A 27394-nucleotide genomic window follows, 5' to 3' on the forward strand; every position below is an offset into this window, starting at 1 on the left:
GACTCATTTTTAGATTTGTCCCCACCCTTGTCAGAAGACTTACCATCCTTCTTCTTGTTGCCATCTTTGTCACCCCCTGTATGAACTTTTCTGTTCACCCTTGTTCTGACCCATTTGTCTGCCTTCTTTCCCAATTCTTGAGGAGAGGTCAGATCAGAGTCCACCAGGTACTAGTGCAACAAATCAGACACACAGTTATTAAGTATATGCTCTCTCAGGATCACGTTATACAGGCTTTCATAATCAGTAACTTTACTGCCATGTAACCACCCCTCCAAGGCCTTCACTGAATGATCAACAAAATCAACCCAGTCTTGTGAAGGCTCCTTTTTGGTCTCTCTGAACTTCATCCTGTACTGTTCAGTGGTTAAGCCATAACCATCCAGGAGTGCATTCTTAAGAACTTTGTAATCATTGGCTTCACTTTCTTTCAAGGTGCCCCCACATCGTTCAGGGCAAATTCCCCGGACTGTGAGTGCGGGGACACCATTTCACGCGTGCACTATATATAGGTCACTACCTATGTATAGCGTCACAATGGTAACTCCGAACATGGCCATGTAACATGTCTAAGATCATGGAATTGTCACCCCAATGCCATTCTGCCATTGGGGAGACAATCCCATGATCCCCTGAGTCTCTAGCACAGACCCGGGTACTGCCAAACTGCCTTTCCGGGGGTTTCACTGCAGCTGCTGCTGCTGCCAACCCCTCAGACAGGTTTCTGCCCTCCTGGGGTCCAGCCAGGCTTGGCCCAGGAAGGCAGAACAAAGGACTTCCTCAGAGAGAGGGTGTTACACCCTCTCCCTTTGGAAAAAGGTGTCACGGCTGGGGAGGAGTAGCCTCCCCCAGCCTCTGGAAATGCTTTGATGGGCACAGATGGTGCCCATCTCTGCATAAGCCAGTCTACACCGGTTCAGGGATCCCCCAGCCCTGCTCTGGCGCGAAACTGGACAAAGAAAAAGGGGAGTGACCACTCCCCTGACCTGCACCTCCCAGGGGAGGTGCCCAGAGCTCCTCCAGGGTGCTCCAGACCTCTGCCATCTTGGAAACAGAGGTGTTGCTGGCACACTGGACTGCTCTGAGTGGCCAGTGCCATCAGGTGACGTCAGAGACTCCTTCTGATAGGCTCTTACCTGTATTACTAGCCTATTCTCCTTCCTAGGTAGCCAAACCTCCTTTTCTGGCTATTTAGGGTCTCTGCTTTGGGGAATTCTTCAGATACCGAATGCAAGAGCTCATCAGAGTTCCTCTGCATTTCTCTCTTCACCTTCTGCCAAAGGATCGACCGCTGACTACTCAGGACGCCTGCAAAACCGCAACAAAGTAGCAAAGACGACTACTGCAACCTTGTATCGCTTATCCTGCCGCCTTCTCAACTGTTTCCTGGTGGTGCATGCTCTGGGGGTAGCCTGCCTCCTTCTTGCACCAGGAGTTATGAAGAAATCTCCCGTGGGACGACGGAATCTTCCCCCTGCAACCGCAGGCAACAAAAGACTGCATCACCGGTCCTCTGGGTCCCCTCTCAGCACAACGAGCGTGGTCCCTGGAACTAAGCAACTCTGTCCAAGTGACTCCCACAGTCCAGTGACTCTTCAGTCCAAGTTTGGTGGCGGTAAGTCCTTGCCTCCCCACGCTAGACTGCATTGCTGGGTACCGCATGATTTGCAGCTGCTCCGGCTCCTGTGCACTCTTCCAGGATTTCCTTTGTGCACAGCCAAGCCTGGGTCCCCGACACTCTAACCTGCAGTGCACAACCTTCTGAGTTGTCCTCCGGCGTCGTGGGACTCCCTTTTGTGTCTTCGGGTGGACTCCGGTTCACTCCTCTTCCAAGTGCCTGTTCCGGCACTTCTGCGGGTGCTGCCTGCTTCTGTGAGGGCTCCCTGGCTTGCTGGGCGCCCCCTCTGTCTCCTCATCCAAGTGGCGACATACTGGTCCCTCCTGGGCCACAGCAGCACCCAAAAACCCTAACCGCGACCCTTGCAGCTAGCAAGGCTTGTTTGTGGTCTTTCTGCGTGAAAACACCTCTGCAAGCTTCTTCACAACGTGGGACATCCATCCTCCAAAGGGGAAGTTTCTAGCCCTCTTCGTTCTTGCAGAATCCACAGCTTCTACCATCCGGTGGCAGCTTCTTTGCACCCTCAGCTGGCATTTCCTGGGCATCTGCCCACTCTCGACATTGTCGCGACTCTTGGACTTGGTCCCCTTGTTTCACAGGTACTCAGGTCTGGAAATCCACAGTTGTTGCTTTGCTGGTGTTGGTCTTCCTTGCAGAAACCCCCTATCACGACTTCTGTGCTCTCTGGAGGTTATAGGTGCACTTCACACCTACTTTTCAAGGTCTTGGGGTGGGCTATTTTTCTAACCCTCACTGTTTTCTTACAGTCCCAGTGACCCTCTACAAGCTCACATAGGTTTGGGGTCCATTCGTGGTTCTCATTCCACTTTTGGAGTATATGGTTTGTGTTGCCCCTATACCTATGTGCTCCTATTGCCATCTACTGTAACTTTACATTGCTTGCATTATTTCCTTTTGCTATTACTGCATATTTTTGGTATTGTGTACATATATCTTATGTATATTTGGCATCCTCGTACTGAGGGTACTCACTGAGATACTTTTGGCATATTGTCATAAAAATAAAGTACCTTTATTTTTAGTATATCTGTGTATTGTGTTTTCTTATGATATTGTGCATATGACATCAGTGGTATAGTAGGAGCTTTGCATGTCTCCTAGTTCAGCCTAAGCTGCTCTGCTATAGCTACCTTCTATCAGCCTAAGCTGCTAGAAACACCTCTTCTACACTAATAAGGGATAACTGGACCTGGTACAGAGTGTAAGTACCCCTTGGTACCCACTACAAGCCAGGCCAGCCTCCTACAGTTAGCGACCCGGGGCACACAGCAGATTCCGCGATGCAGGGCTGAGGGCGGTTGGGTGCCGGGCGAGTTGGAGGTCTTCGATGCTGTGCACAATGGAGCCCTTTGGAGCTGGAGGTGAGTCTGTAGGAGGCTGGCCTGGTGTGTATTGGGTACCTAGGGGACTTACACCTTATATCAGGTCCAGGTATCCCTTATTAGTGTAGTGAGGGTCTAGAAGCTAGGCTCTCTAGCGGTAGCTATGGATGAGCAGCCAAGACTTATCTAGGAGACATGCAAAGCTCATGCAATACCACTGTAGTCACACTTAGGTGGTCATTAAGACATTGGCGGTGAAAGCCGCCTACCGCCACGGTGAAGGGCACCAAAATACTGCCACCGCGGCTACCATCCGTCCGCCAGATTAAGAGCACTGAGGACTTCCGCCACAATAAGGGCAGGAATCTGGCAGGGATCTGACTGCCGGACAGTGGTAAGCTGGCGCTGCTACCACCAGCACCGCCACACCAGTTAAAAGCCGCCAGCAGTATCATGACCTATTTTACGGCCTGGCGGTGTTCAGTTGGTGGGGCAGTGCTGGTGGTAGCAGCACCTCTTACCTGCTGGACGACCTCCCTGGAGCAGTTAAGATGATCGTCCAACAGGGGAGGGGGGTGGGATGGTGGGGGGCGTGGTATGTGTGTGTGTGTGTGTGTGCATGTCTGGAAGAATATGTGTATGAATGCGTGTATGAATCCATGTGTGCCAGTGTGTGTGTGAATGCATGTATGGATGAGTGTAACTTAATGGGTGTATGCGTGGTGCATGTCTGTGTGAGTGTGTGGGGGTGAAGAGGCTGTGTGGATGAATCAGAGAGTGTGGGGGGCTTGGTGTTTGTATGGGGGGGTGTGGAGGGGTGTATCTGATTGTCATGGGTGGGGGGGTTAGTGTGTGTATGGGGGGGGGTGTTTGGATGGAGGGGGTGTCAGGTGAGTGATGGGGGGTGGGTGAGCCACCTACCGGTGACATGGAAGGAATTCCCTGTCACATGTAGGGCCTACTGCCATGATTTTCGTGGCGTTACTAATGCCACGGAAAACATGGGGGTAGGTTGGCTCAGAATACCTGGGGCGGTACCCTGTCGGCCGCTGGGCTGGGGATTCACATTCCATGGCAGTATGAATGGTAAATTGGCAGGTTGGCTTAAGCCAACCCGCCAATCTCATGATGTGGTGGTTTGTACCGCGGGACATAATGAGGGCCTTAGTACTTACACACACATCAAAGAAAATACGCAGTGTTGCAAAAATAAAGGTACTTTATTTTGGTGACACAAATACCAGAAATACCTTAGAGACTCTACTCCCTTAGGAGGTAAGTAATACACAAATTATGTACACTAGTTTGCAGAAATAGGCATAAAAAAAGTTAGAAAACAGTGCAATTAGTGAAAATCACAATAGTGAGAAATGGGCCTGGTGGAGCACAAACCATATCCTAAGAAAGTGGAATGTGGAAGTCAGTCCCCCCACCTAGGCAAGTGTAGGGCGTAGAGGGGAGCTGGGAGTACTAGGAAAGCCCAAAGGTAAGTACCACAACCCACCCCAGCAACCAGGAAAATGGGAGTAAATCACAGTACGTTTCCGAGAAAACAGAGAAGTAAAGAAGAATATTACAAAACCCAGAAGAGACTGCAAGACACCAACAGTGGATTCCTGGACATGAAAACCTATGAAAGAAGGAGACCAATTCCAAGAAGCACAGCAGAGTCCAGGAAGGGCAGGTGCCCCTACCCACCAGGATGAAGATGCAAGAAGAGAACCACTGGTGAAGAAGAGTCAGCACTGCACCCAAGAAGATGAAGTTGGGTTCCTGGAGGATGCAGATGATGTCCCACTCCGGAAGGAGGATTGCAGTCGGGTTTGCATCAACGGAGTCTGCTTACAAGCCTTGGCACACGCAAAGTTCGCAGTTACCAGAAAATGGCACTCCCTGGGATCAGGAAGGACCAGGTGGACCCTACCCAGGAGGGGGAGCTAGAGGGGGCCCTCAGCAACACAGAGAGCCCACTGAAGATCAGGCAGCGCTCACATGAGTTCCACAGGACAGGGACATGAAAGTTGTAGAAGAGGCCCACGAAGCACTACGAAAAAGGTTCCCACGCCGTCCGAGAACCACTCAGGGAGCTGTGCGTCGCAGGATGGAGTGCTGGGGGCTGGAGCTTCCGGATGCCCGAAGATCTCGAGGAAAGGACACCAACAAGTCTTGGCAGCTGCAAAGGACGCAGTGCTCAGGGATACTGTCATGCGTGCGGAGGCAAGGGCCAAACTCCATGCAGCTTAACAGGAGAGGGGATCCACGCAGCCGGTCGTCTTTGCAGTTGGTGCCTGCGTAGGCAGGGGAGTGGCTCCTTCACTCGAAGGGAGATTCCTTCTTCCTTCTGATGCAGGCTGAAGAAGGTTTGTCCTCAGAGGATGCACGACCGGGGAAATGTTACAGTTGCTAGAAGCAGCCGTGGATACAGTGTTGCAGAAGGCGTCTTGGTTCTTTGTTGCTGCTTGTATGGCCCTGAAGAGTCCAGATGCAGTTTTTTCGGTCAGAAGTCGAAGTGGAAGGTGCAGAAGATTCCTGCTGGAGGCTTCCAATCCGAATCCGAGGAACCACCCAAAGGAGAGACCCTAAATAGCCCTGAAAGGGGGCTTAATCACCTAGCTGGGTGACCACCTATCAGGAGGGGACTCTGACGTCACCTGCTGCCATTGGCCACTCAGATGCTCCCAGAGTTCCATGCCAACCTTGAATCCAAGATGGCAAAACCCAGGGACCCTCTGGAGGAGCTCTGGGCACCACCCCTGGGGTGGTGGTGGCCAGGGGAGTGGTCACTCCCTTTTCTTTTATCCAGTTTCGCGCCAGAGCAGGGACTGGGGTCCCTGAACCGGTGTGGACTGGATTATGCAAGGAGGGCACCAAATGTGCCCTTCAAAGCATTTCCAGAGGCTCTGGGAGGCTACCCCTCCCATGCCTGTAACACCTATTTCCAAAGGGAGAGGGTGTAACACCCTTCTCCCAAAGGAAATGCTTTGTTCTGCCTTCCTGGGCATGAGCTGCTCAAGGAACAGGAGGGCAGAAACCTTTCTGTGAGGTGGCAGCAGCTGGGGTTGCTTGAAAAACCTTATAAGGCTGGTATGGCAGTACTGTGGGTCCACTGTGGAGCCCCCAGAGTGCATGGAATTGTGCAGCCAATACTAGAATCGGTATTGGGGTACAATTCCCAGTTGTTAGACACCTTACATTGCCATATTCAAAGTTACCATTGTGAAGCTGGACATAGGTATTGACCTATGTCCAGTGCACGCGTAAAATGGCGTCCCCGCACTCTTACAGTCCGGGGAAAATGGTCCTGAATGACATGGGGGCACCTCTGCTAGTGCATCCAGCCTTCAGAGTTGGAAGGCCTGACATATAGGTGACTTATAAATGACCTGGTGTAGTGAAAATGACTGTGAAAGAGTGCATGCGCCATTTCATGCAGGCTGCAATGACAGTCCTGAAGAAGCCTTTGCATGGGCTCCTTATGGGTGGCAAATGAAATGCTGCAGAACATAGGGATTCCCTGGAACCCTAATGCCCTGGGTACCTAAGTAGCATATACTAGAGACTTATAAGGGGTAACCAGTATCCCAATTTGGGATAAAATACTGTTACCAGTATGCATTGACAAATTTAAGAGGAGAGAGAGCATAAACCTCTGGGGTCTTGATTACCAGGATCCCAGTGACACAGTCAAACACACTGACGTCAGGCAGAAATTGGGGGTAACATGCCAAAAAGAGGGTACTTTCCTCCAGTCTCACACTCTCCTAGCCTGATCCAGTGCCACCAGGATGACTTGGACCTGTTCTTTCTTAATCTCATCTGAAACTCTGGTCAGGAGAGGCAGTGGCAGGGAGTCATACAGGAGTCCCATGCGCTGCACTAGACGCAATGTGTCTCTGAGTGATAGAGCCTTTTTGTGAACTCCAATGTGAATAAAGTGCTGACTTGCAAATTGTCGGCAATGGCAAAAAGATTGATCCAGGGTTTTACCTGTTAATGTAAGATACACACATCCCCTCCAGGTGTAACTGCTATTCATAGCCCGCTAAAGCTCAGTAGGTGAGTTTGTCCACCCTAGCTTTTAGAGATCCCACCAGAATGTTTATCACCAGAGAAATACCCTAGCAGTCCAGCCACTTTTAGAAACATAGAGCCTCCTGGCACAGGACCTAAGATCCGACACTGTACTGCTTGTGGCAGTTACATATGACGGTGAGGTTGTCTTTGAGAACCTGCAACAGCCTTCCTCTAATGATGGGTAGAAAGACAGTCAGCGCAAAGTAAATAGCCCACAACTCCAGCAAATTGATGTGGAGTTGAGCTTTGGCTGGACACCGGGGGCTGCTGGTCTCTATCTCTCCCATATGGCTTTCCCAGCTCAGAAGTAATGCATCCATCACCACTGTCGAATCTGGTTGGGGTAAAAAGAGGGGTCTGCCATTGACCCAGTCGCAGCCCAGCAGCCACCACGTCAGATCTTTTGTAGTCTCCTCTGAATTCTGATACAATCCACAAAATTCCCCTGGTGCTGTGCCTTCTGGGACTGAAGGTCAGCAGTCCCTTCACCCTTAGAGATATCAGCACTGAGATTCAGGACAGAGGCGGAAAGATCTGGATCATATTCCAAATGTTCCGAAAGGCACAAAACCATACCATATCCAGAAGGGCTCAGATAAAGAGAAGCATCTGTGAAGGAGTGACATCTGCATTTTGGTGATGAACCTTAATGGTGAAAGGATGTTCGTCGATTGGCAATGGTTTATCAGTGCCTGGGATTAGTCCGTATTCAGCAGCCAGTTCTTGACATTTGGGGAAAGACTGGTACATCTGACTTCTAAAAGAGTGCTGCCGTCATTGCCATTGAGCACTTTTATGAGCACCTGAGGGGCATTGGAGAGGCTGAAGGGGAGCACTATGAACTGAAAATGCTATTGGCCCCATGTGAATCTAGGTAGCATTAGTTAGCCTGCAGAATGGGGATATGGAAATAAGAATCATGCATGTCCAATGCCACCACCTAATATCCTGGGCTAGCATGAGCATCTAGAATTTATACTTCAGCAGGAAGGTGTTACAAGGGCAAAGATCTAAACCAGGACAAAGGCCTCCATTCTTCAGCACTAGAGAATTGTGGAAGTAACACCAAGTTTTTACTTCTTATGCTGGAATTCTCTCCATGGCCCCTTTGGACAAAAGTGTCTTCACTTCCTGCTACAAGATGGACAAGTGGTTCTCCACCAGCTGCCATAAAAATGGTAGAAGGTGCAGTGAGGTGGTAAGAAATGGTAGGGTTTAACCATGATGTATAATTTGGAGAACCCACTTGTGAGACGTGATGACTTTCTATCCCTGGAAGAAATATCTGATCGCCCTTCAGGCAGTGTGGTTGTTTGCAGGAAAGAGTACACTAAAATGATTTTGCAGCCGCAGAAGTTGAGAGTTGCAGAGGAGTGATCTGCATGTTGTCCCTGATGCCCTGGACGTTGTCTTTGTGAGTCACAACCTTGACCATGAAATGACTGGAAGGCCTTCTAGGTGGCTGGAGGTGACTGGAGGCCCCTGTGGATACTTGGAGTTTGACTATGCGCCGCAAGAAACCGATATAGTGGCAAAAATGTGCAGCACTGTCTGTCCGAAGTTCACCACTTGCTACAATGTTGCATGAGACCCATAAACTCAGGGTGTATCGGGCTAGACTTGGAATTGGTCTGATGGAGATCGGAAGCCAGACTGCTGATGCCCTTGCACCCTCACTGGAGTCAGAGAGTGGCAGAAAGGGACTAATTCCCGCTTCCTATGCTTCTTCTTGGACATACCCAAGACTTTGACCACGATAATGACCTGCCACGGTAATTACTTTGAGCGGGACCTTCCTTTTGCTTCAACCAGTCACAACATAGTTTTCTTGTGTTTGGTGACACAGAGCTTCTCCTAACTGTCCTGTTTGGCCCTTCAAATTCATCTGGGTGCAAATATCACAAGCCCTGGAACGTGCTCCAACTCCAGGCACCAAAGACACTTTTTGTGAGGGTCAGTCTCAGACGTCTGTTGTCAACAGTCCCTACAGGGTTTCAACCCTGTTCTATTAGGGGGTAAAATGGTCTCTTGCTCACAGGAAAATGTGGTTGAAAAAAAGGTTTCTTTCTAGACCTCTGTCTAAAGCCGTGGACAGAAAGGAACTGACTTCATTGCACATGGGTGGCACTTATATGTGCACTTGTCACTTTTGGAGCAGAACAGCACGGATCTGCACAACACCACCTAACCACTTGCACGAATACTTCTTTGAAGTTTCCAGATCCTGTCTGACACCTGTGGAATATTCACAAGGTAAGAAACCTGATGTTAGAAGTATCCATCAGAATTTGTGCTCAACCAACCACAAGGAATCACCACACTGTTAACTTATTTATGTCAAGTATGAGCATGAATGGATCCAGAATCAGCCTGAAAGGCCAATTTCTAGCGCCTCTCCACCCATCGAACACAGAGAAGCGGTCTAGGTACTCGCTGACAAATGACCAAAAAGCCAGAACTACAGCCCGCCCTTGCATCCTATTTCACACAAGGAATTAACCAGTAGTGCAAACCATGTGCAGCTGTACATATGAAACATCAGTGTCAAAGAGTTTGTTGCTGAACTCACAGCCTGGCTTTGGCTATTCCCTTAACTCAGTGCGTTGTAGGACACAATATGTGCACTGGAGAATGGACTAATACGTGGGCTACTGACCAATATACTGTCTAACAAATCAGAAGGGATGAGATACGGTCACCACAGTCCTCACCATACAACACAGAAGGGGATATGTATACAGTGCAGTGAAGGGCATATATAGTGAAGAAATTAGAATGTATTTAACGTTGGAATAAACTCAGTCATATAAAATAGTAAGATCATGACAACAGATCGAAGTAGAAATCGAGAACAGCGTCAAGCAATTTGAAAACATCTTAAGAAAACAACACATCCTGAAAGGCACTAATGTTTGCTAAATGCTCTCTTCTGCAGTCAACAAAGGAGAGAACCTTTAACAGCAGTTATAGCCAAAGGGAGAAGAGCTATGATGCTATAAGAACGTTACACCCACTAAAGCTGTTTAATTACCATTATACACAATTACCTGGGTCACTTCAGCTGTGTTCTGTTGCGCTCTCAGCATTGATATGTTCTCATATAACATTTTAACGTGCAGCCAACGGTTTAAATGGCGGGTTAAGCCCTCTAGACGAGTTATAGCCTCGGATTACAGACTAAAACCTATAATGATATAGGGGCCTATAAGAAGCGTAATAGTCTATGGCACAAGGGCTAAAATGCTATTAGAATATTGCACCCACAAAGAGTGCAATGCTCTAAATTGAAAGGGAAGGTAAAGAAAGACAGTACAACCTTGGAGCCATTCCACTCTCTTAAATGACGCTCAGGGTATTCTGATATCCATTATAACGTCGTTGGTATGGAAACCATTGTATACGTGCGTGTTCTAAATAGACACAGGAAAGCAAGTGAAATTATTCGGTGTAACACATACTGCACTCATTTTGTTTCACTATTTTAGCATCTATGACATTCTTTTTATATGCACGTCTTGAGACAATATAGAACACCATTTATATTCCACAGAGAAACACAAGGTATAAGACCTAATGGCGGCGTCCTGCGCCCATTAAAGGTAACAGAGATGCAATAGTCGCAGAAGGTAGTTTTCAAAGAAATATACATATGGACAGATTACAAAGAAATTAATTGTTTACCTTCAGACAGTTTTTTTCAAATAACCCAGTACAGGGAACCATGTACGCATTAAATAAAAAGGCTGCATAATAAACCACCAAAAGACATCAATCACCACTGTGTACTTCTAATCTGCCTAGAAAGTATCACTCTGTAATTGCCTAGCATCTATCCAAAATGCCACTGCGCAACCCAGCTTTACACTCCGTTCACTGTAGGGAACCATATATGCACTACAGAATGAACCAAAGAAACTCACTTATAAACAAGTCTAGCACCCAACCAACCACAAGGAATAAACCCCTGATAATCACAGCCTTTAGTTATGCATACCAAAGTGAGCATCAAAAGAACCAGCATCATTCTCAACAGCTGTCCTGTGGTCAGGGACCATCTATATTTTGAAGAATGAGTGAAAACTCTGCCCTATAGCCGTACTTTGCTCACACCCTATCAGAAAAATACCCAAACCAATACTGCAAACAGCATACAGCTACACATGCGAAGATTCAGTGTCTAGTGGCCGCCATCATAGGTGCACCTGCATCCTAGTCTACGACCATATCGTACACACAATGCACTGGATAACCAGCTATAGGTGTAGCCCACTGCTAGTCCTTGCAAGGAACGAAGGAGAAGGAGTAAGCTACTAGTATACACATCTGTAGTTGTGCATATTAATCATCTGGATCAGAGAGTGCAGCATCAACCTAAAGGCCTCCCCCGTTTCCAAGTCCCCCACTGCACAGTATCACATAGGGACTGAAGAATGTACTAAACGACCTGGTGTACTGCTGTAGTTGTGCTTAATTTAATGAAAGGACCAATGGGAAACGTGATGGTCATCACACAGCAACATGTGGACAAACGCAATCAATACACTAGTTTTTCAGAAAAACTATTACACAATCAAAAAGAAGGTTACAATCTGAAACATATACTTTAAATTTCACTGAAGTATACGTTAGAAATGTGAGAAACGCTGATGGAATCTCTAAAATTAGTAACACTATTCGGTATAAAAGCTAAACATTTATGTCTCCTACGAAAGGGCAAGTATCTCACTGTTAGGTCAGAGGTCCACATCATCAAGCCTCATGGAAACCAAAAGTACTAGGAGCATAGCGTGTGATGCTGCAGACCACTGGCAGAACCAGTGTGTGGAAATGTCTGCAATGTCCCAGGGCAGAGGTGTGTCACATGTACCAGGAGGGGGATAGGGATGTGAGGGGGACATGGTAAGGGTGTGACGGGAATGGGGTGGGTGAAACACACAGACCATGACAACGAAGTAGAGAGTAACAGAATGAGTGTGGCAGTAACTGCAAGAGTGACGAAGAAGACGTTGTCGAGGAACTAGAATAGGACAGGGATGTGGTGGTGACATGGACAGGGAGAGTAGCAGGATCTGAGAGTGTGGCAGGGAGAATGGAGGTGGCAAGGATCGCAGTGAGAGTGACAGATGTGGAGGGTGGAAGTGATGGCAAGGCTGATAGGTAATGGGACTGTGACAGTAACTGAGAGTATCTAGGGAGGAGGAGAGTGGCAGGGATGGGTTGTGTGGCAGAGATGGTACGTGTGAGAGGAGCTCGGCGATTGACAGGGAAGGAGTGCTGTAAGAATTGGATTAGAGCTGGGAGTGGGGCAGGAATTGTTCGGGTAAAAGGGACTGTGAAGGACCCAGAGATGGAAACGGTGAAAGGAACAGCGAGTGTCACATGGATCGAAAATATTACAGCATCAGGCAGTGTGACAGAAAGTGGAAGGGTAACCTCGATTTGGTGAGTAAGGGACAATGAGTTAGACGGCGAAGGTGACGGGTTAAACCCCTGATCATGGCAGAGTGAATGACAGGGAGACTGGCTACGATGAGGATTGTGACAAGGATAGAAATGACAGACATGAGAATGTTGAGAGGGAATTGGACTATGGCAGTGATTAGGAGGGCGACTGGGATGGAGAGGGTGGAATTGATGAGGATGATGAGAGCGAATGGTTGTGACAAAGATGCAGAGAGCACACAGATGTGATTCCAGGAACTGCAAAAATAATGATGGAAAGGGTGAGAGGATGAAGCATAACGCAGAGTGGGACAATCGCCGAGAATGGGAGTGCAGCTGAAACTGGCAGTGACAGACCAACACAGAAGGTCACAGGATCAGATGGACTCACAGGGACCGGCGGTGCAACAGAAATGTCAGGACAAGGAGCGTGATAGAGATGGTGAGTATAAAACAGACGAGTATGTGTACAGCAGCTGATGAGGAGACAGATGTGGGGAACGTGTACAGTAGATGTCTGTTCTACCCCATGCCCTGTTCCTGGGTTTGTGGTTTCACATTATACCGTAGAAGAACCACCCAGAACACTGCCTGTATTAACAAGCAGTTTATGTCAGCACATCTGGGACACTATCAATGCTCAGCATGCCCACTGCAGCCACTGGGCTTCCCCTCACACATCTTCCCCACCTGCTTAACTCCCCACTTGCCCCTCACACCACTGATACCACCTCAAAGCCTATCTATGGTTCCACTCACCAACACCTCTGCCCAAAGCGTTCACTACTCACCTGCCCCCTATGCCCCTGCACCCAGCTAGTCATGCCTTGCCTTCTGCCAACTCTCTCGCTAGCTATGTGGTCCCACATCTATCACTACCCACCAGCTGCACGCCTCTGACAACTTCTTATTCTCTAACCACCTGTCACCTAGACCTCTGACACCACTGTACTCACTACATGCCTACACAAACCGTGGCTACCCACCTGCTTCTAACGCCTTACCTCACCCATCCTTAACATTCGGATCACCGCTGCTGCTGCATATGCAACAAAATACTTCCTTCACAAAGCTAGCAAAAGTGAAGTGTGTGAATCAGCCCCAGCCTTTCAGGCCACAGAGACTTTGCAACAGCAAAGAGCAGCCCTTTTTACTTGACTTCACTCCCTGGGGCCTGAAAACAGTATGCCACTTTCACATCGCAGGCAGTATATCAGGGAACACCCCAATACGTTTTGCTACATTTACATTGGCACACTGGGGTCACTATTTTTCAGCTACGTACTTTAAAAAAATGTAAATGTACTTAACTCGATCTTTTATGTGAGAAAGTGGGTAATTAATTGTGGTAGCTTATCCCTTGTATAAAAGGTGCCTACTATGTATGGGATAAAGAACCTGCTGTGGTACATTGTAAGGATATTGCAAGAACAAAGGAGTTCCATGACCATATAGAGGAACAAGGTTATGATACATGGTCATACCACCACCTTTCCCACTAACCCCTTATATCCTGGTTGTAGAACTCTTTCATATGAAAGAGAGAGCATGTCCGCAAACACAAAAAATAAAAATATAATTTCTAGTGCAAAATAAATGCATAAAAAATCTGTTAGATATTTGTTGCAAACAATCAGTTTAATACAAGTCCGTTTTTTGTTTTTGTTTTTTAAAATTTTTTAAAAGGCACAGTTGCCCAAAATGTGTAGAAATGTGCAGAAAGATTCTAATGTTTCTATATTTACCTAAGGAGTTCAGAAATAAACTTATTGGCATAATGATCTTCTTTTAGCTTGTCACTGTAGAGCTATAAAAACAGAGCAGAAGAAAGAAAAAACTATTTTTTGTTCTGTAAACTGCTCCTTTAATTATGCTCAGTGACCTTTCTTTCCTCTTCCCAGGTATTGGCTTTGGCATTAGGCATTGTGATGTCAGAACTGGACTGTAGTAAGTTGAGGTGCGTTACGAGTCACCTATTATAAAGAAATTAGAGACGTGAATTTATACAGGGATTGCAGATTCCCATGTATTACAAAGAACTTGGGGGCCAGATGTAGGTAGGAAAAAAATTGCGAATCGGAAATAGCGACTCTATGCGAATCGCTATTTCCGACTCGCAAAATCAAATTCAAGAAATAATTGCAATACCAATTTGCGAGTCGCATAGGTATCGCACCGTAATTTGCGACCTCGCTAAAATTGAGGTCGCAAATTGCGAGAAGGGTGTCACAAATTGCGACTGAATTGCAAATTGCCTGCAGGTGCTGCACAACAGTTTGGAAACCCACTTCCTGGCTCTTGGTGATGACATCAGAACCAGAAAGTCATCAAATACACCTGGGAGGAGGGAGGACCGCACCCTTTCCAAACTGCTGTGCCACACCCAGGAGAAAGGGGCTGCTGCAACAATGGAGGAGACAGGCAGTGCTGGCAGGAGAAGGAAGGTGAAGTTCTCTGACAAAGAGCTGGAGGTGCTGACTGAAGAATGCTGCCTGCACCACAATTAACTTTTTGGGAAGGCAGGCATGAGTGTCCCAGACACTAAAAAAAAATGATATGGCAGCAGATCCAGGAAAAGATAAATTCCATAGGGGTGAGCCCACCGCACCCTTGAAGAAATCAGGAAACGGTGGTATGACCTGCGTTCCAGGACGAAGGAGAGGGTTGCAGAGCAAATGAGGGAGATGAGGGGCTCTGGAGGAGGCCCATCCACCGTCCCACCACCCACAGCCATGGAAGCAATGGTTGAGCAGACCCAGGAGCCAGAGGCCGTCATTGGCATGGGAGAAGTGGACAGTTCAGCGCCAGGGACATCCAAAAGTGAGTATCATGAGATATGCTCCGACACCCACAAATGCAGTATACACACACTCCCAGTACACAGCAGCAGGGACCACCAGACTAGCTCCATTCCAGTCTAGCAACCTCTAGAATAGTGCCTTATGGGCAATGCAGTACAGTAGTCAGAATATAGGCAAATGTTTATTATGAGGCATAAAACAGATGTGAGAGACTGACAGTGTATCCCCTATGTCCCACAGGTCTCCCACAGGACATCCCCAGCAGCGACACCAGGCAGGGAGGAGAGCATGGGCCAGAGACACTGCAGGAGCCTACTGCTGAAATTGCTGGGCCCAGCAGGTCACCACCAGGGTCCATAGAGGAACAAACACAGGACATGGGGGCAGCTGACACAACCCCAGGGCCCAGCCCCACAGAGAGGCAATCCGAGCCAGCAGCTGGACGAATGCGCAGACGCCGGTGCAGAATTCAGTTGGTGCCCTAGGAGGAGGTTGGAGAAGCAGTCTTCGCGGGCTTGGAGGCATCCCTCATCCATGGTCAGCGGCTGCAAAATAGACAATTAAAGACAATCAACAGGATGCAGAGCAGCATGACCAATGGGCTGGCGTATGTGAACAGTCAGTTCACCAGGATGAATGAACATTTGGGGGATTTGACACAGGCCATCTGCCATCTGGTGACTGAACTAGTGGCAGACCGAGGACATGCTAGGCACAGGGAGCGCCACACAGCGGCACGTTTTGACCACCTGGCTGCATCCAATGGGCGTCTTGCAACCAATACTACAGGCCTCTCTAGACGGACAGTCAGCCTACAGGTGGAAATTGGGCACTTTGCTGGCGATGTGGCGCGTGGACTTGGCTGCGTCAGCGATGTGATGGACCTGATGGAAAGTAGGCAGGCTGCAAGGGACACAAGGGAGACCCCTCAGGACAGCGAGGAGGGGTCTACCATCAGTAGCATGTCTGCCAGTGAGTCCCGTGTGCTGGCCGCTCAAGGAGGAGGGTGTGAGCCACCATACAGCACTGTACATGAGGCACATGACTTATAATGTGTCTTCAGTACATTTGGACAATTACAGACTGTGACAGACAGCAGCATTCGTATCCCATATAGTTCAGTAATAAAAAGGTTTTGTTTGTTTCACTACACAACTGGGCTATGTGTGTCTGACATCAGTGAGTGTGGTGACAGTTGCCACGTACCTGCCAAAGTATTGGGTTGCAATGTGGTTCTGTCTCTGTCTGCCTTGATTTGCGATGCTTCTATCCCCAGGCTGTCGGTGTGGTAGCTCTTGCTCCTCATCCTCCGTGTCTGTGTCTTCAGGGGTGAGATGTAGCCGACGTCTGGTGGCAATGTTGTGTAGAGTTGCACAGGCGGCGACAATCTTGCATGCTGTTTCTGGTGCATACTGGAATACACCTCCACTTTTGTGGAGGCACCTGAATCTTGCCTTTTAACAATCCAAATGTCCTCTCAATGACAGTTCTGGTCTGCCAATGGGCACTGTTATATCGCCTCTCGTTCTCATTGCCAGGTGTTAGGTACGGGGTAAGTATCCATGGTCTCAGAGCACATGCACTGTCACCCCTAAGCAATTTTAGCAGGGCATGAATGGTTTCCACAGTGACCTGTATGTAAGGCTTGAGGGTGTATTTATCAATACCTAAAAGATCTCTTTCTCCAAACTCCCCACGTTCTAGGCGTTGGTGTATCCCACTGTGCCTGAATATGTATGAGTCATGTGTACTCCCTGGAAATTTAGCTACAATGTCAGTAATGACATTATGTGCATCACATACCACCTGGATGTTGAGAGAGTGAGTACATTTCCTATTGCAGAACACATATTCCAGATTTGCAGGAGGGCAGATTTGTATATGTGTCCCGTCCACACAACCTATTACATGGGGGAAGTTGGCAATTCTGTAGAAGTCCAATTTGGTGCTCTTAATTTCTGCCTCATTCCTGGGTAGGTATATATATCTGGACATGTGTGTTAGTATGGCATCTAGGAATGATCTGAAGAATCGTGCGAGTGAACTCTGAGATACCCCACCTGCTAAGGCAATCACCCCCTGATAGCTACCCGAGGTCAAGAGGTGCAGTGAGCATAGCACTTGCACATGTGTAGGGATGGCGCTGCCGCGCATTGTCTGTCGTTCAAGCTGAGGATTAAGTAGTTCAATTAATTCTAAAATTGCTGCACTGCTCAGTCTATATTTGTCACAAATCTCCTCCTCAGTTTGTTGAAATAGTGTCTGCCTGGTTCGGTATATCCTCTCCTGTCTCTGCCTCCTCCTCCTCCTCCTCCTCTGCTGGGCGGCCTGAACTCTCCTCCTCCATGCTATCACGTACAGTTCAGCCATTTTGAGTAACCCAGATGCCTTATGGGTCTCCTTTTATACTTTGGTTCTGGTTACCACCTCCTCTGAATCAGTGGTAATCTGGATGTGCAAAATGGGCTTTTTGCAACTAGTCTCAGTTTGCGACTGGCTTTTGCATATGGTTTGCGACTCGCAATTTGCGACTTCCTATTTGCGGGTCGCAAAAACAGATCGCAGATTTTGCGAGTCGGTAATGGCTTGCATCGCTATTTGCACTTCGGAAATTGGATTTTTGCGTCCCATTTCAGATTTTGCGAGGTCGCAAATAGCGAATCGGGCCATTTGCGACTCGCAAATGTTTGCTACATCTGGCCCTTAGAGACAGACTTTTAGAATACTATTATATATATATATATATATATATATATATATATATATATATATATATATATATATATAGTTTCCTTCAAGAGTATTTTATTGAAGATGTTGTAAGTGTTGTTATGAAAGCTTTGTTTTCGCATAGTATAAGTGATGTAATATGAAAGAGTATCAACAGTGCATCATAAAGATGCGAGTACCAGTTATTGTAGTGTGGCTAAGCAATTGACCACATTGGAGGTGCGGAAGTGAAGTAAACTCTTTCTTGAAATGTAGAAGATAAAATTCTGGGAACAGCAGAAGTTCTATATATGAGTTTATTCTTCAAGATATACATCACAGGAACTCCAGCCTCACCTCCAAGCTGCTCCACTCATCTCCAACTGACAACTCTCACATTCCAGACTCTCTCATGTATGGAGCAGCATGGGGGGAAGCGGAACATACCAACAACCAAATAATATTAAAACAATAAAAGGAATTTAAAGAAAGACAAGTGTCACATAATATGAACAAAATATTAACTAAAAGATTTGAACTATACCGCAGGAAGTCATAGTAATTTGAAGCTGGTGTGTAAATTATAAATTTAAGGTATAACTATAACTTTCGAATTTCTAATTTTAGTGGTTCATGGTGATGACAAAGCAGTATATGATTTGGTAATGGCTGACTTTATAAGACATAAAAGACAGCCATGTAGTTTCAGCACACTTTGGCTGCGTTCTGGGTTAGAGCCTTAGATGTAGGTAAGGAGTCAGTGCTTAATTTGTAAATAAAAATGTGCTGGTGCCCAAAGACCGCCTCTTAAACATGTGGCTGCTGCAATTAAATGTGCGAACACAGAATACTGAGGCAGCGTAATCCTGAAGCCATCTCGGGGCTCTTCAATCCATTATCAGCCACTCCCTGCCCCTTCAGCCACTCTTGCAGCTTTCTGCTTTCCCCCTTTGTGTCGGTTTTTCGTTTTTCTCTTCCTCCGTCTTTCCCACATGTTTCTTTTGCTCGCAGAAAATGTTTGAGGCAGAAGAATAAGCACCGACCCTCAAAAGTAAGTGCCGGTGCTCAGCACAGGAAACAACAAGCACAAATTAAGCACTGTAAGTAGTAGGTTTTTTTTGCACTGTGTTCTCATAATTGATATGATTTGTAATGTCATTAATGTTGTTTCATATGCTATTATTTTGTATTGTTTTAGTGATATAAAAGGTATAAACTGTGCATGGAGACGGCACCAGTTGTAGTTAATGTAGTGTAGCTACTGAGTTTAATACACTGTGTACAGAAGTGTGTGAGTTATAATAACTTGCAGGAATTGCAGAAAAGATAAATGAAATATATAAGTAAGAGTTTAGCATTTTACATTTTTGTGTAGTTTAAGTTTGGTTTGTATATAAAAAATAAGGTAAAAGTAATTTAAAGGTGGTGTCTAAATTATAAATTTAGATTATAACTATAACTTTAGAATTGTAATGTTTATGTAGTTCAAGTTTGTTTTTTTATAGAAAGAATAAATAAAGTTTCCCTAACTATAACAAAGGTTCATGTAAAGGTTCTTTCATACATTAGAAGCAGAATAGGTGGCACTATTGGCAGTTGTGTTCACACATTTTATACAACACAAAACATGTAAGTCAAAAGGGCTAATGCCTTTCGACCAGCGGGACTCTTTATCACAGCCTACGTATGGTGTCAAACAGTGGTAACCTTCAGTTGGTTTGCTGTTTTTCTTGATTCAGAACACTGTTGTTAGAGCTTTAAATAGATGTAGCCAGTGATTAATCTATAAATGAATAAGTTCTGGGGCCCAAAGCTCAGCTTAAAAGCCCACAGTTGGTACTACAAATGTTGGCACACTGAATACCAAGGCTGTGTAGTTGTCAATGCACCTCATGCAGCTTTAACCAATATCAGAAACTCTTTGCCCCAGTGTCTGCTGGTACCTGCTTTCTCCATTTGTGATGGCTTTTTTTTGTGCTTTCTGTTCCTCCTACTTTCCGCTTTGGTTTTTATTTTCTCTCTCTTGCTCTCAGCAAATTTGTGATGAAACAAAATAAGTGCTATCCCCAAAAAAGAGTGCCTGTGGGCCCCACCGGCCCAAATTGAGCACTGAATTTGGCAGCCGTTTTGTAATAATGATTTTGTAACTGAAATAATAAACCCATGGTGGAACTTGTAAAACACAACAGGATATGGGATGAGCTGGTGGCCCGCTCAATGCTTTTTTTATTACATGAAAGTGTAGTACAGTAATTAACATGTACAATAGTCTAGTGTTTTGTTTATGTGTATATTACTGTTAATGTAAATCCCCTGGAATTCTTTTTTTTGGGTGAATTGGCTTGCTGCTTCTCTCTTCAACATCTCTGGGCAGACAGCATATGCATTTAAACAAAAGTAGACCTGCTGTATCTTATGGCGTTGAAACTACAGCAGATCTGCTGTTGCTCCCTTCTCACCTTTAAGTTTTTAGACTATGTATGAATTTGTTCATAAGATCCTGAATGGATCTCAGCCAGGCTAACCACCTCTCCCAGGCACTATGGATGGTTCTATGCCTCTTCAGCACAGCTTCTAGCAGGCAACTTCATGCAGCTGTATGTCCTCAGACAGAACGACGTGCAAGCCGAGTACGACTGTAGGAAAGTACCATCTTGCCTGGCATGTTACCCCCATATTTCACTGTATATATGTTGTTTTAGTCTGTGTCACTGGGACCCTGCCAGGCAGGGCCCCAGTGCTCATAAGTGTGCCCTGTATGTGTTCCCTCTGTGATGACTAACTGTCTCACTGAGGCTCTGCTAACCAGAACCTCAGTGGTTATGCTCTCTCTGCTTTCCAAATTGTCACTAACAGACTAGTGACCAATTTCACCAATTCACATTGGCATACTGGAACACCCTTATAATTCCCTAGTATATGGTACTAAGGTACCCAGGGTATTGGGGTTCCAGGAGATCCCTATGGGCTGCAGCATTTCTTTTGCCACCCATAGGGAGATCTGACAATTCTTACACAGGCCTGCCAGTGCAGCCTGAGTGAAATAACGTCCACGTTATTTCACAGCCATTTACCACTGCACTTAAGTAACTTATAAGTCACCTATATGTCTAACCTTCACCTGGTGAAGGTTGGGTGCAAAGTTACTTAGTGTGTGGGCACCCTGGCACTAGCCAAGGTGCCCCCACATTGTTCAGGGCAAATTCCCCGGACTTTGTGAGTACGGGGACACCATTTCAGGCGTGCACTATACATAGGTCACTACCTATGTATAGCATCACAATGGTAACTCCGAACATGGCCATGTAACATGTCTAAGATCATGGAATTGTCACCCCAATGCCATTCTGGCATTGGGGAGACAATTCCATGATCCCCGGGGTCTCTAGCACAGAACCCGGGTAATGCCAAACTGCCTTTCCCGGGGTTTCGCTGCTGCTGCCAACCCCTCAGACAGGTTTCTGCCCTCCTGGGGTCCAGCCAGGCCTGGCCCAGGAAGGCAGAACAAAGAACTTCCTCAGAGAGAGGGTGTTACACCCTCTCCCTTTGGAAAAAGGTGTCAGGGCTGGGGAGGAGTAGCCTCCCCCAGCCTCTGGAAATGCTTTGATGGGCACAGATGGTGCCCATCTCTGCATAAGCCAGTCTACACCGGTCCAGGAACCCCCCCAGCCCTGCTCTGGCGCGAAACTAGACAAAGGAAAGGGGAGTGACCACTCCCCTGACCTGCACCTGGTGCCCAGAGCTCCTCCAGCGTGCCCCAGACCTCTGCCATCTTGGATTCAGAGGTGTGCTGGCACACTGGACTGCTCTGGGTGGCCAGGGCCAGCAGGTGACGTCAGTGACTCCTTCTGATAGGCTCTTACCTTTCTTACTAGCCTATCCTCCTTCCTAGGTAGCCAAACCCCCTTTTCTGGCTATTTAGGGTCTCTGCTTTGGGGAATTCTTCAGATACCGAATGCAAGAGCTCACCAGAGTTCCTCTGCATCTCCCTCTTCACCTTCTGCCAAAGGATCGACCGCTGACTGCTCAGGACACCTGCAAAACCGCAACAAAGTAGCAATGACGACTACTGCAACCTTGTATCGCTTCATTGTGCCGGCTTTCTTGCCTGTTTCCTGGTGGTGCATGCTCTGGGGGTAGCCTGCCTCCTTCTTGCACCAGGAGCTCTGAAGAAATCTCCTGTGGGTCGACGGAATCTTCCCCCTGCAACCGCAGGCAACAAAAGACTGCATCATCGGTCCTCTGGGTCCCCTCTCAGCACGACGAGCGTGGTCCCTGGAACTCAGCAACTCTGTCCAAGTGACTCCCACAGTCCAGTGACTCTTCAGTCCAAGTTTGGTGGAGGTAAGTCCTTGCCTCCCCACGCTAGACTGCATTGCTGGGAACCGCGTGATTTGCAGCTGCTCCAGCTCCTGTGCACTCTTCCAGGATTTCCTTCGTGCACAGCCAAGCCTGGGTCCCCAACACTGTAACCTGCAGTGCACAACCTTCTGAGTTGTCCTCTGGCGTTATGGGACTCCCTTTTCTAACTTCGGGTGGACTCCGGTTCACTCCTCTTCTAAGTGCCTGTTCCGGTACTTCTGCAGGTGCTGCCTGCTTCTGTGAGGGCTCCCTGACTTGCTGGGCGCCCCCTTCTGTCTCCTCATCCAAGTGGCGACATCCTGGTCCCTCCTGGGCCACAGCAGCATCCAAAAACCCGAACAGCGACCGTTGCAGCTATCAAGGCTTGTTTGAGGTCTTTCTGCGTGGGAACACCTCAGCAAGCTTCTTCACGACGTGGGACATCCATCCTCCAAAGGGGAAGTTCCTAGTCCTCTTCGTTCTTGCAAAACACCAAGCTTTTTCCATCCGGTGGCAGCTCCTTTGCACCCTCAGCTGGCATTTCCTGGGCATCTGCCCACTCTCGACACTGTCGCGACTCTTGGACCTGGTCCCCTTGTTTCACAGGTACTCAGGTCCGGAAATCCACTGTTGTTGCTTTGCTGGTGTTGGTTTCCCTTGCAGAATCCCCCTATCACGACTTCTGTGCTCTCTGGGGGTTGTAGGTGCACTTTACACCTACCTTACAGGGTCTTGGGGTGGGCTATTTTTCTAACCCTCACTGTTTTCTTACAGTCCCAGCGACCCTCTACAAGCTCACATAGGTTTGGGGTCCATTTGTGGTTCGCATTCCACTTTTGGAGTATATGGTTTGTGTTGCTACTATACCTATGTGCTCCTATTGCAATCTATTGTAACTTTACACTGCTTGCATTACTTCCTTTTGCTATTACTGCATATCTTTGGTATTGTGTACATATATCTTGTGTATATTTGGCATCCTCATACTGAGGGTACTCACTGAGATACTTTTGGCATATTGTCATAAAAATAAAGTACCTTTATTTTTAGTATATATGTGTATTGTGTTTTCTTATGATATTGTGCATATGACACCAGTGGTATAGTAGGAGCTTTGCATGTCTCCTAGTTCAGCCTAAGCTGCTCTGCTATAGCTACCTTCTATCAGCCTAAGCTGCTAGAAACACCTCTTCTACACTGATAAGGGATAACTGGACCTGGTACAGAGTGTAAGTACCCCTTGGTACCCACTACAAGCCAGGCCAGCCTCCTACAACGACTCCGGCATTTTGTAGGACAGAACCAAAGGCTTGGACCTGATTGAACCAGCCATGGTCCACTATGCACCATTGAACTTCAGACACCTGTGCTCACAGCTTAACTCTGCTGTGTGGTACCCGACCAGACATCATGTGACCAAGTAATTTGTGGCCAACTCACTCAGAGCTGCTTGTCAGATTACTCTATGATCCTTGACAGGGGGACATCCAGATGGGTCCACGTGAGGGTGGGAGTGGAGTTAGGTGCCACAGGACTGCTCACGCTGTTCATTACTAGTACTTCTTTGGACCATTAATACATATTACATTATTGATGTATAGAATTATCAAAGAGCCATGGATGCGTGTAATGTCTGTGGCCAATTATGCACTTTGCTGTTATGGTATTCGATGTTTATTATTGTCTGCAGCCAATGCAGCATGGGTTTTCTGCTTTGGATCCCTCAGGCATATGCATTTTGGGGACACTGCTGCACGCACAGCCTGGGGTCATTGCATATAGTCTTTTACATTATTACACATGGTGTTCAAGGCTATAGTTGCATATATGCTGTAATCGGTTGCAACCTTCGTCTCCTGTGAGGTTAGCAATATGCCCCCACTGTGTCCTTGCCAAACCTGGGACATAGTAAGTGAGCAGATCAGCCATTTTAAGTACATGTACTGGACACAAGTCAAACATGAGTTCCCCAGCTACATGATGGCCACTCTGCACCCTGGGTTGTTTGGTATCAAACAACTCAGAATATTACATCAGAACTGGTGCCAGTATTGGGTTTAACCCTAAATGTACCCAAGGGTCACCTTAGAGGTGCCCCCTGCAAAAGCTAACCTAACTGGCATAGTTGCTGACTGGTTCCTTCCATCATGCCACTCCCAGACAACCAATATGCAAACCTGGGGGAGAGCCATGACTCTCTGGTTTGTAAAACAATGTCCTTCCTGGGTGGAGGAGCTAACACCCTCTCCCTCACAGATGTGATCTTCAAAGGTCTACTGCCCCTGAAACTCGAGCCTCCAGGCCTGATGCTAGCAGCAGAGGGCTTCCCCCCTTGCAAACCCCTACTTTTGGCGGGAGCAAAGGCAGGAAACCAGACAAAGGGTAGGAGGAGTGGCCTCACTGAGTATGCACCACCCCTAGGGGCTTGCAGGCAAAGTGTACCCTCCATTTCATTTTCATCCATGTTGGATGGTAGGAAAATAGCCATTGAGGTTTAGGGAAGTGACCCTTCCCAAAGGAAGTGGTCACTGTAGTGGGTGTAGCCTCCCAAGGGTAGGTGTACCATTGGACACTACCAGGTTCACCCTAAAACACCCTCTAAATTCAGTCTTTAGTGGGCTTCCCTAGACCAAGACTTTAGATTCATCTGGAAGAAGAGAAGACAGCACCAAAGAACCCGCTCGGATGAGAATAGAGGACCTGCTGCATCAGAAGAGGCTCCACGACCCCTGCTTGCTGCGCCAGAGTCCCGACAATCGCCGCTGCAGAGGAGCTGACCACTGGACTGTCCTCAAAAGACCCCAAAGACCTCCAGGCTTCGCAAATAGCCAGAGATCTCCCACCTGCGTGGAGACACCACTCAAGAAACCAAAGGAACCTGCAAACCGGTGAGGGACACTTCACTGACCGGACGATATCTCTGCAACCGGAAGTCGCAGCCGGACCTGGCGACACACCAATGACAGCCCAGGCAGGACCTTCAAGTGTTCCCACTTTGGTGGCACAGCTCCCTCCCGTGGCTGAGTTGTGCCAATGCGCCGAGTACTGGACACTGCACATCGGACGACCCCCAAAAAAGCTCACCCAGAGTTGCAACTGGACCAGGATGAAGTCCTAGTCGAGGGACTTCAGTGACATCCCGGACCTCCCGCCAGAGAGCCCGCAACATCCTGCAAGGCCTCAAGAAGAAGCCTTACCTCCAGCTCCAAAGGGTCCCTTTGCGCACAGCATCCAAGACCTCCAAAATGCCCTGCACCTGGCTGCCCTGAGCCTTGCATCTTGGGGTCTGCTGTGTGACTTGGGTCCCCAACATTTTGCAACCTCAACAGCCCAAGGGGACCCCAAGGCACCATCTTTAAATCTGAAACCTGCTCCTTTTCTAAGTGGCCCCTCCAGGAGACCCTGTTTCCAACGCTACTCCCACCGGAACCGGGAGCTGACCGAGGCTCTCCAGCTGGCACAAGGTGCCCACCGACTTCTGCGACCTGCAAAAGCAGAAACTGGTAACTCAGCTGTACAATTTTAAATGCATTTTCAAAGGTGTCTGTGCATTGGTTCTAACGGTGCGTAATTTTGCACAGAAAGACTAACTTCACCAAAACTTTGAAAAGACATAACTCGAAAAGTAATTGACGTATTCCAAAGATCTTGGTCTTAAAATGTATATAAAAGTCTGAAGTATTTTTATAAAATCTGGTCTCGAGTTATTCATTGAGTGTGCGTGCTGCCTGGTTGGATTTGTGAGTACAGTAAATACGTAGCACATCTCCTGGATTAGCCTAACTGCTCCATCAGCTACCATAAAAATTGGAGCATTAGGTGGTCTAATTTTTACCTCTGAGACCCAACGTGTGGTTGCCTGGACCCCCTGCATTGTGTGCCTGGTTTTGAACACTACATAGTATAGTAGGCCAGCGTCCAACAATCCCAAATTAGTCGTGAGTTTTTAATCTAATCCCGTTCTTCCCCGCAAATTTTGGAAATGTTGGTTTTACTGTTACAGCATAAATGCAGAACTTTACCTACCCCAATTTCAAGACCTAAACGACCCAGGATTTCTTCATCCCGCCAATTTCTTGCTTGGGTAAGGCAGTGAGTAGGAGCTGGGAGTACTGCCATGAACGATGGAAGGCAGTTGTTTTGTACGGGTTCCTTCTTCTCATTCCCACTTCATTGGCTTAAGGAAACTAAAGTCTCCCCCAACACCACCCCGACCCCTTCAATGTACATGAAAGGCACCCCTTAGTCAGGCGCTCTCAGGCCATAGTATTGCGCTGACGGGCTCCCTGGGGCCCCCATAATCCTCAGCATCGCGCTACTGCGGGGGCCTTTGTTACGCCTCTGTCCCCCTTTCATTCTGAGATTCATTCCCCCTTGAACTGTGTGCCCCACACTCTCTTGCACCCTGCAATGCCACTGCCTCCTCCTGACAGTGGTTGTACGTTTGGTTACGGGTATATGAAACGACGTACACCTGGCTTCATCAACTCACAACAAAGGTAGGGGTGGGCAGGAGAAGACATAAACGGCATAGCGTGAGCGTCCGCGTGTGTGCCCTGCACTATTTCAACCCCTGGCCTACCTCTGCTGAGCATTAATTACTAACTAGTAAACGCCTTTTCAACATACAGAAAACACCACTAGTGCCTCTTTATAAAGCCATGTTTCTGACATGCAGAGCAAGCGCCCCCTTTTGGTCAGAACCTCGTGCTTTCTGTTTGTCGCCATTCCAGATAAACTCAAGCCCGAAACTTGAGCGTCAGCAGGCTAAACGTTAATCATCCTTGGTTTCTCCTCCATGTCGTAAATGGCAGGGTACGTGGGTCAATTATGTTGTCAAATTAATTCCCAGTATTTCCTCAGACTCCTCAGCACTTCGTTTGGGAACAGCTCTACTCTGTGTGAGTACAGATTCTATTTCTTGACTTTTGCACTCACAGGATATTTCGATTTTTATCTCGAAAAGTGCAGATTCTCAAGCGCAGTTTTCTGTTTTGAGTAGAGGGTTTTGTGGTTGGCACAATGGCACATATTGTTCTCGATTACTGACTGGTAAACAGAAACGG

At 47.5% G+C, this 27394-nt stretch overlaps 1 protein-coding gene across 5 annotated transcripts in view; it reads left to right on the top strand.

Annotated features, from left to right (window-relative positions):
- Positions 1-27394, top strand: part of SLC7A9 (solute carrier family 7 member 9) — a 971101-nt gene that overhangs the window by 192287 nt on the left and 751420 nt on the right. The window contains exon 1 of one of the 5 annotated variants that reach the window (XM_069216556.1): positions 27029-27143. The exons of 3 other annotated variants lie outside the window; for them this stretch is intronic. The gene's annotated coding sequence lies outside the window, so the exon portion shown is untranslated. Of the gene's footprint in view, positions 1-27028; positions 27144-27184; positions 27230-27394 lie in introns of those variants that run through there. One more of the 5 variants, XM_069216552.1, reaches the window with a different exon arrangement.

Source organism: Pleurodeles waltl, chromosome 12 (genome assembly GCF_031143425.1).
Source record: "Pleurodeles waltl isolate 20211129_DDA chromosome 12, aPleWal1.hap1.20221129, whole genome shotgun sequence".
Taxonomy (NCBI): domain Eukaryota; kingdom Metazoa; phylum Chordata; class Amphibia; order Caudata; family Salamandridae; genus Pleurodeles; species Pleurodeles waltl.